Genomic DNA, 10393 nt, shown 5'->3' with positions numbered 1-10393 from the left:
AGAGCCTCAAGTGCCTACAACGTGCTGCCCACCCCTTCGCCTACTCACCAGTAATGTCCGCACGGTGCATGTGATACTTTCTCACTCTTGGAATACACATGACCCGCTTGCCCGGTAGCCGATTACGTAGATGCTGTGGATGTCCCGGACATCAGCCATCTAATGTCCACCGATACTTAGCAAATCCTGCCCTGGGGCTGTGTGTGTCTGTTCTCAAAGGAATGGCTTCTTTGTACGTGGTGGCTACTGTTCTCTCCTTGGCTTTGAGCTCATAAAAATTGTCGAACCTTACAACATGACAAAATTATACTTGTGTCTGCTATTCTCAAAGCCAATAATACGTGGCTTTCAAGCTAGCAAGCAGTTCAGTGATCTGTTTGCCTCATTTAGTGTGTCACATCTGTCTTGGTTTGGGTTCCCTCTAAGGTGACCAACTGTCCCAGGTTATCCAGGACTGAGGGAGGTTGACGGGATGTGGGATCTTTAGTTTGAAAACTAGGACAGTCCTTGTCAAGTCAGGACAAGTTGGTCACAGTAGTTCCTCTCCAAAGCAGAGCCTGAGATAAGGATTGAGTGCAAATAGTTTATTTGCAAGATTCTAGGAAATATCCTAAGAAAAATGTGGAAGTGAAATGGGGACAAGAACACCAATAAAGGGAATGTTACTCAGCAGGTTACTGTTATCGGTGTGGAGCCTCATTCTCCTGGGAACTCTGGGAGCCAGAGTAGACACACACCTCAAAGCTCACCGGGAAGGAATGGGCTGTGTGTACACCAGCTCGCCCCAGCCACTGGCTGAGGGCCACTCTGGGGCATTAATTCCTTGGCACTTCTGGGCTGCCATAGGTGCACCAGCTGAGCAGACTCCTGCAACCTGAGAAAGCCACCAGGCAAGACGTGCAGGTGCTGACACAAGCAAAAGGAGAACATGAGGCCATGTCAGACCTTGCACCTCCCCTGCAAAAATGATCGAGCTATGCCTACGGTATCTTTGCAGATTTAAAATTCCAGATATGCTATATGCTATTCCAAGACCTCTGCAATAATAAATGATCAGGAAGTATCATTATTGAAATAGAGACAGTCAAAATTACAAAGTGCAATTCATATTTTTTAGTGCATTTGATTTGGTTTGAAATTAGGAAGACGAACAGTGAAATTGATTTTTTTAAAAAGAAAGAAATGCAGGTGCCGGGACATGGAAGTCAGGCCCAAGTACAGTGACTGCAGGGGCTGCAGCGAGGCCCCGAGAGCACCTGCTGCAAGGACTCTCCTGTGCTGCTGAAATCTCCACATTTCAGATCTTTCTCAGAAGCAATTAGTGATCACAAAATATATTAATTTGATCATTGTCACCAGCCACCATTTTGTCTTGGAACCCACACAGACTGACCCCAAAATCAAACAGAAAGCTCACTTGGGAATCCTCTAGCAGCTCTTCTTGGTCTCTCAAAAGCAATCGTCCCCTCTTCAGATTTGAGGGGAACAATGGACTGAGACAGGATTCCCAATAGACCAAAACACCGCTGTGGTGTGCTAACGGCCCCGAAGGAACATCCAGCTGAGACTAAAATGGTCAACGGAAACACTGGGCCCAGGCGTGGCCAGCCCTTCTGGATAGTTCTCAGCTGGGTGAGGGCCCTTGCACGGACCCCACTGCAGCACCAGGCTGCTGGGGGACCTGAGTCCCCTTAGCACCGCAGTGACTTCTGTGAGCCTGGCGCTGCCACTACCCTGGTCAGAGCATGCTTCTTTGTCCTCTTCTCCCATCGTGCATCCTGTAACAGCTGGTCATGTGTGTACGCCTGTGCATCTGTGTGTGTGTGCACACGTGTGTGTCCCACTGGTGTGGCAGTAAGGGTCTCCTAGCCCCTCACACTGTGGGGAACGTGTTGAGGAAAGCAGGGCTCGGGGCCCCTAGGTTCTCTGCAAGAATCCTGTGGGAGAGAATGAAATGAGCCCAGTGACTCGGGTTTCTGGGGCTCCGGGGTCCTCTGTCCTACGGTAGCCTGTTCCCGCCAAGGCACCACCTGCCCCTCCTGGGAAACCTGGGATCGACTGATCTTTATCCTGGTCTAAAATGGGGAGAAAATGCCAAGCTGGGTCCCACCAGCTCTGCCAAGCTCTGCCACCCAGCGGCAGTTGCCCTCATTCCACCTGAGCATCTCGTAGAATCTCCCAATCACAAATCCCTCCTGGAAGCTTCCAGGCCTCCCACACCCAGAGTCCAGCTACCCCGATCCAGGGCCTTGGAGGAAGAAAGGGGCACGCATCCTCTGTGACATGCTGAGACGTGGGTAACCTGAGGTGGCACCTGCTGGGAGGGGTTCTGCTCCAAGCCTGGGGCAAGAAGGGCCCTGGGAGCCTGGGATGCTGGCCGTCCCAGCTCCTGAGCCCCCGGTAAGCCCCCAGAAAGCTGTTTACGACGGCTCCCTCGGCCATCCCAAGCTAAACTAACCACCCTCTACACGCCTCCCAAGCTCCAGGATCCTCCAGGTTGCAGATGTGGCCCTCCCAGGCGCTGCCCCAGGCCCTGGTTACCCAGTTCCTGTCTTGGGCATCTGGGGCTCCCCCAGAGCGGGAAAGCCGGGCTGGCCCTCGGAGCCCGCGTGCTGCTCGGACGCCGCCAGCAGAGGGCGCTGTGGCCGCACTGCCTTCCAGGCCCGGGCGACTCCCGCCAAGACTGGGGCAAGAGCCGCGGAGACAGGGTTCGCGGAGGCTTCAAAAGCTTTTCCTGTCCCCTGCCAGCAGTCCTTCTTCTCTGCTAAAAATGGGTGATTCGTGATGGCTAGGAAGCCCACTGAGAGGCTGCGCGGGTCACCTGTGCATCCCAGGCCAGCTCACCTGGAGCCGGAAAGGAGAAGGTGGCCACCTGGCCCTTCCCTGCTTGGCCACGCCTCCTCTGCGCCTCCGTATGGGGCCCCTGTCCTCCAAACTGCAGGCAAAGCCACCTCCCTCAGGAAGCCCTCTCAGGCCTCCCCTCAGCAGCGACTTCACATCGGATATTTTATCAGTGTATGCACGTGTGTTCTGTCTCCCGCTCTCCCAAGGGGCGACCTGAGATGACCCCAAGTCCCATGAGCTTTGCACACAGGGTAAGAGAGAGATGGAATTTGATCAGGAAAAGGATCTGCTTTGGGAAAGCACAGAAAGGAGGCAGATGAGACTTGAAAGGGACTGAAGACGCCAGACCCCTTACCTGCACCACACCTTTGTCCCACCCTGGCAGGTCCCCCTCCGTTGCACTGTCACCCAAAATCCTGCCCTCATCACTGCTCACTTGTGCTATTTATTGCAGCCCCTACCCTATTCTCCCTGCCTCCAGTTTGGCCCCTTCCCACCCAGCCTCCACCCTGCAGCCAGGGAAAGCCGCTAAAACACTTGCAGTGGCTCCCTGTCACCTAGGCAGGGAAAGTCAAAACTCCTATCTTAACAAGGCCCTTCACTGTCTCACCCAGCCTAGATGTGTGGTCTCTTTTCTTTCACTTCCTGCATGTCCCAACCAAAATTCATCCATTCAAGAACTATGAGCTGAGTTACCTACTCAGTGCCAGGCCCTGTCCTGCATTAGTTTGCCAGGGCTGCCCCAGCAAGACACCGCAGACTGGGGGGCTTAAACAACAGAAATGTATCCTCTCGCAGTTCCTATAGGCCAAGATCAAGGTGTCAGCAGGGTTGGCTCCTCCTAAGGGCTATGAGGGAAGGATCTGCCCCAGGCCTCTCTCCTAGCTTCTGGGGGTCCCTTGACTGGTGGCAGCATAACTCCAGCCTTCAGGTAGCATTCTCACTGTGTGCCTGCCTGTCTCCACAGTCCCCAGTTTTATAAGGACATCAGTCATATTGGTTCGGGCCTACCCTGATTAGGTTACTTCATTGTAACCTAATTACCTCTTTAAAGACCCTGTCTCCAAATAACGTCACGAATAAGGCCCTGGAGGTTAGGACTTCAACATATGAACTGGGGGCGGGAGGCACATAATTCAACCCATACACTCCCCTCATGGGATGGAAATTCTAACGGAGAGAGACAAGAAACCCCAAATTGAGTAAACATACACTAGAGCAAATGGCAATAGGACAGAACAGAGTGTTATGGACAAGGGAGTAATAGCTCGGGGTGCTATTTAATCTAGGGCAGTCAGAGAAGATCTCCTGACAAAGTGACATAGGGACAGACCAGACACTCAGGAGTCCCCAAACAAGCCATTCAAGTCCTTGCTGTGTTTTCTCTGCCTGTGATGGACACTGCCCAAGGGAAAAATTCCTATCATCCTTCAAAGTTCGGTGTAGAGCCCACCTCCCCCAGGAAGCCTTCCCTGACCTGCACCCCTAGGATGGATTGGAGCTCCCCAGCCTCTGCCCCTACAGCCCCTTGTACTCTAGGAATGGCTGTTATAGCACTTCTCAGCAGTATTTCGGGCAGTGTGGCCATGTCTCTCCCACAGAACAATGGGCAACCTGAGGGCAGAGGCTGGGCCTCCATCATCTCTAGGCCTTCTCGTGGGGTGGGGAAGCTGCGGCCTTCTGACTTCAAGATTGTTCTTTTGTAAGCACCAAAGGAGGCGAGAAAAGCTTCATCTTTCTCTGCTGCACTCCTTTTAATAAAAGGATTTGTTCTGTAAAATTTGGATTCAGTCCAAAGGCCGCACTTAAGCACCTAGAGGGTCACATGTGGCCTTAAGGCCGCAGGTTTCCCAACTAGAAGTGACAGTTTGGGGAATCCAAAATGTCAGACATGATTCTAAGGTCTTCTTATTGATTGATTTCATTTGTGTCGCACAACTCCATGGAGTATCATCTTGATGTTATAAGTGAGGAAATCAAAGTTTAGAGACATCTAGTAATCTGCCCAAGGTCACACAGCTAGGAACTTGTGGGGGCAGGATTCAAATCCAGGCTTGCCCACCTCTGGGGCCAGGTCTCTTCACTTCAAAGCATTCATTCATTCATTCATTCATTCACTCTACCTATGAATTCACACCACACCTACTGAGCACCAGGTACTACTGCACTGGGCTAACTGGGCCCAGCAGAGGGAGGAGAGGGGAGTGTTTGCTACTGAGCTCTTCGTGTTCTCCCTAGTTAAAGGAAGATCTGCTCCTCTCTGCCCAGCTGCAGGGAATGCAGGCTCACTTCCCACTTGCCCGCTCTTCCCACACTATGCCCAAAAGGCAAACATAGCCCACATCTTCCTGTCCCTCCCCAAGGAGGCAGTAGGAACCAGGAAGCTCAAGACACAGGAGGAGAATCAGTGACAGACCTTCCTGTCTTCCCTGCTCATCACACACTGCTCACCTGGGCCAGAGGCCTTCACCTGGTGCCCCTCCCACCCCCACCCAAGTAGAGGATGCAGTGGATGGTCCCTGGCCTGGGGACCCAGGTCCCAGCTGCTCCTACTGTAGGCGGTCCCAAGATGTCAGAGCCGGAAAGTGTGCTTAGAAATCTCTGATTGCCCACCCCCACCCCCATTTTATAGATGGAGTTAGGGGCCGAAGGAAGGATAAGGTCAAGATCACTCAGGCCACCAAACACCTGCCTCCTGCTTCGGGTCTAAAGATCCCACATTAGAGCTACTCTAAGGTAGCTGTCATGGCTTGAATATGATGGTTTGAATGTTTGCCCCTCCAAAACTCATGGTGAAATTTAATCCCCAATATGGCAGTATTGAGAGGTGGGGCCCTTAAGAGGTGATTGATTGGGTCATGAGGGCTCTGCTCTCGTGAATGGATTAATCCATTAATGAGTGAATGGATTAATCCATGAATGAGTTAATGGATTAAGGGGTTAATGGATTGATGCCTTATCATGGGAGGGCAATTGGTGGCTTTATGGGAAAAGGAAGAGAGACCTGAGTTAGCATGTCAACATGCTCAGCCCCCTCGCCATGTGATGCCCTGTGTCACCTCAGGACACAGCAGAGAGGGCCCACCAGCAAGGAGGCTCTCACCAGATGCACCCTCTCTCAACCTTGGACTTCCCAGCCTCTATAACTGTAAGGAATAAGTTCCTTTTCTTTAGCAATTACTCAGTTTCAGGTATTCTGTTATAAACAGAAAATAGACTAATGCAGACTGGATTCAGAAGGGCCACCATGAAAATGTGAGTGTGTGCAGGTGCAGGTGAGGGCTAGCGATAAGTGACTCTGAGGGGACATACACCCAAGCCACATACTTAGGCAGGGGAAGTCGGGTGCTAGGGCCGCAGAGAGCACTGGGTGGGAGGGAGCAAGAGCTGGAACTCGGCTGAAAGAGGCTGGGCACACAGAAGACCATCTTGCTGCCTTCTCCACTGTGTCAAACAGGCCCCCGGTGCTAGGATAAGAAGGTGAGGGAGGGGCCATCCACACCTCCCAACAATCAAATGATTGTAAAGGCACAAGTCATTTCAGGTGCAAACTGTGCCCCTAGGAAAGTCCCTTCCCCTCTCTGGGCTTCTGTTCCTCTGTTTGTTAAAAGAGAGAAGTGGACTGGGTTGGTCCCAAGGTTCCCTCCAGCTCTGAGGTTGTGCGTTTAACACCCTGATTCCAGAATCAGAACATTCCAGGGTGGGGTGGGGAGGGAGACTGCATCCACCCCACCCTTGCCCCTGTGAGGTCATGTCCACTCTTCTGGAAACAAGGACTCTTCCCTTGGGCCAAAAGGCCCAGCTTTCAGGTGGCAGAGTCCAACACCGGTGCATCTGGTGCAGGGATGGAGAAATGAGCTTCGGAAACCCAGGGAATGTGCAGAGCAAACAGCCACCCCAAGCCTCCAGCAAACACCAAACACGCAGATCCACTGGATCCAGTCCCAGGAGCCTCTGCGACCACCAGGGCAGCACCCCTCCAGGCCCAGGGACCCTAAGAAATTACACCCACCGTCAGTAAGAGGTTTGGCCCTGGGTAGTGGGAAACGCATGAGCTGGCCTCTCACTAGCTGGGCAAGTCAGTCCCTGTCTCAGCACTCAGTTTGGCCACCTGCAAAGTCACTGTACCTACCTCCCCAGTGCTCACATGGAGAAATGTGCTTGGCCCAGGGTGGCTTATCAGAGGGTTCCAGGAGGCCCCTGCACAGCAGCTTTGAATCAGTCCTTATCGAGCGGGGTGGCAGGGGCAGGGCACAGTTGCCTGGGTTTTATTAAGCTGCAATTCCCAGCCCAGAGAGGACTTTCAGGGTAACACCAGCAAGGCCTGGGAGTTGGCAAACTCCGTACCTGCAGTAGAAGCAATGAAATTAAACAAATAAATGTCCTCAAGTTAGCCCCTCTCCTAACCAAGACTGCTGCCTGGGACGGGGCTGTGCTAATGCCGGGAAGGTGGGTGGTCCCTGGCAAGAGGGGCAAGAGGGGCAAGAGGGGCGAGGGCCCCCACCAGACAGCGGGCAGAAGCCAGCCCGGCCCGGCCCCTCTCCCTTCTGGGTGTCTCCAGCCTCCATCTCAGCTACATTTTCTGTTCCTCTTCATCTGCCTCTCTCTCCCAGTCGGTCGCCCACCCCTGGCTTTGTCTCTTCTCTCCAGAGCCGCTCCCAGGGTCTCAGGCTGTTTACCTCCCACCCACCGCCTCCTTCCCCGCCCCCGCGGGCGCTCTGCCTCCAAACCCCTCAAAGCCACAGCTGTCCTTAACCCAAAATCCTGCCAATTAAACCACTGCTGACGTCCAGAGATCCATCCAGAGATCCGGGCGAGGCGAGGCCTTCGCCTAAGCGGGTGGGAGAGGCGACGGCCCCCTCCCCAGCCCCGCGGCCATCGGTCTGTCCGCCCACAGCCACACGAGCCCCGTGAGACCCGAGCGACGCGCTCTGGATCCCCACCCCGCGCCAGGCCTGCAGTCGGCGCCCCAGGCTCTGCCTCTCGCTCCGGCTCCGCGACCCCAACGCACTGCCAGCGCCGTCTGCGCCCCCCACGCCCCAGCCCGGCCCGTGGTGTCCCCGCACGGGCCCACAGTGCGCTCAGTCCTCAGTTTCCCTGCTCGGAGCGGTGCTGGCTCCGCCACCACGAAGGCGTCGCCGTGGGAGCCGGGAGGGGGCACATTAAGAGCAATTAGCTCACGCACAGTTGGCAGGAATACCTTAATAAATAATAGCCTGAAAGGCATGTAAATAAATATTAGAGCGCATTACGCGGGAAGGAGGCGCCGCGCGGGGCCTGCGAGCTGGTGTCGAGAGCTGAGCAGGCAGGAGTGGAGGAAGAGGCCCAGGGAAGACAGAGAAAGCCACAGAAAAAGATGGGCAAAGAGAAACAAAGAGACAGGATACACGAGGGACGACAGAGGCAGTGAGGACGCAGGGGCAGCGCGGAAGAGGCAAGACCTGGCTCCTACTGGACAGGCTTCCGTTCCTTGGCCTGGCTCTCCGATTCTCTGCCTCTGTCATTGAGCCTTCTCAGTCCTCTCTGCTCAGCCCCCCACCCAGCCCCAGACCCCCAGTCTCAACCCTGGGGACGCAGGGCTCAGACCCTGCTGGGCCCCTTGAGTCTATCCTCCCGCAAGCCCTAGATGAGCCCAGCCAGCCTGGAGGCTGTGCTCGTTGAGCTTGGGTGGGGGCCCCCCACAGGCACGCCTGCAGCCCGCCCTGTCTCCCCTGAGCCCCAGCCTCACACCTCCTGTGGATGGCTACAGCCTTCACAGGCCGGTACCCGAACACCCGCCCTCCCCTCTGAAACCGCTGCACCCACAGGCGGCCCAGTTCAGTAAGCGACAGCTCCATCTTTGCAGAAGTGGAGGCCAAAAACCATGGAGTGCTTCTTGTTGCCTCTCACACCTCGTATCTACCCCATCAGAGAATCCTGCCATCCCCTCCTTGGAAATGTTTCCAGAATCTTTCCACTGCTCCCTGCTCCACGACTGCCCCCTCGGCCCAAGCCGCATCACCTCCTACCTGGATTGCGGCAACAGCCTCTCCTCCTTAGCTTCCTGCTGCCACCCTGGGCCCCACAGTCTCTCTGGGGACAGAGCAGAGCTACAGTACAAGCTGGATAGGGCCATTTGGCTCAAGTGTTTCATCCAGAGGAAAAGCCACAGTCCCCAAAATGCCCCACCAGGCTCTGCGCCTTCCACCCTCCACCCTCCACCCCACCCTGACAGCTCTGACCTCATCGCCCACCTCTCTCCCCTTGCTCGCTCTGCTCCAGCCATCCTGGCCTCCTCCCTATTGCTCAACCGTGCCAGGCCTGCTCCCACCTTCTGGCTTTGGCACCAGCTCTTCCCTTGTCCTGGAACATTCCCCAGATGTCATCATAGTTTAGCCCATCACCTATCAAGTCTTTGTTGAAATGTCCCATTCTCCGTGCAGCTCACCGTGGCCCTCCTGTTCAAACTGGGACCTGCTCCCTCCCCCCACAGAGAAAACCTCCTCGTCAGCTGCTTTTTCTGTAACTGAGTAGAACCTGACCCCTTCTGACATGCTACGTAACTCATTCTCTTGCTCAGTCTGTCTCTCCCACATAGAAAGCAAACTCCATGAAAGCATGGACTTTGCCTTCCCCTCCACCACCACCGTTGCATCCCCAGTACCTAGAACAGTTGGAGGAACATAAAAGAGACTCAGTACATATGCGAAGGAAGGAGAAAGGGAGGATAGGAGGTTGGAGGGAAGGAAGGGGAAAAGGAGGAGAGAGAGAGTCCCAGGAGGAGGAACGGAGTGGGCAAGCACAACAGAGCATGGAATACTTGGGCACTGAGAGGCCAGAGCCTGGGGTGGCCCTGGGGCTGGCATGTGTGAGCAGCCAGCCCCTCCACCAGCTTGAGGGTCTAAGACGCAGCAGCCCCACCTCTGCCAACACCCCCCAGACCCATGGGAGGGACCACCAGCTCCATCTCAGGCCCCAGCTGGGTGTTGGACCCTGGTGCTGTGGGCGGTGCTGCATGGGTAGGCCCCTGGTAACAGCCACAGTAATTACTAGTTGTATGCGATCAGGGGATAATTATGCTTAATAAGTCCAAAAGTAATTACCATGCAGGCTGCTTGCTGCTTTGGAAAACAGAGGCCCCCGGTGAGCAGGAGCCAGGGAGTTGAGAAGACGGAGATGGGATCGTGGACATCGGCTGCTGGCCCATTTCTCTGGCAGATGCCTGGATCCTCTCAACAGCACCCCCACTGAAGACTTGCTCACCTCCAGTGATGAGGAGCTCACTGTTGCACAGGCAGCCCTTCCATGGTTGGAATCCTGCATATGCAATTTTGCGTACAACTTTAGCTATTCCTGGCCATACTGTAACCTCTTCCCTTTCTTACTCAACATCTTAGCATGTGAATAGACACAGAACTAAAAGGACTAAAGTATCATTCACGAAAGAAACGAAGTGTGATGTCACAGGTGTTGCCATGGATTGTCTTATTGACTCACAACACCAGTAGTTTCTCATTTGTCTCACGGCGAGGTGAAGAAATGCTGAGCTCGCAGCAGGGAGGGGAGCAGA

The sequence above is a fragment of the Lemur catta genome, chromosome 3 (assembly GCF_020740605.2).
Source record: "Lemur catta isolate mLemCat1 chromosome 3, mLemCat1.pri, whole genome shotgun sequence".
NCBI classification, from domain to species: Eukaryota; Metazoa; Chordata; class Mammalia; order Primates; family Lemuridae; genus Lemur; species Lemur catta.
The sequence above is the reverse complement of the archived record's forward strand: the minus strand, read 5'-3'. Positions refer to the sequence as shown.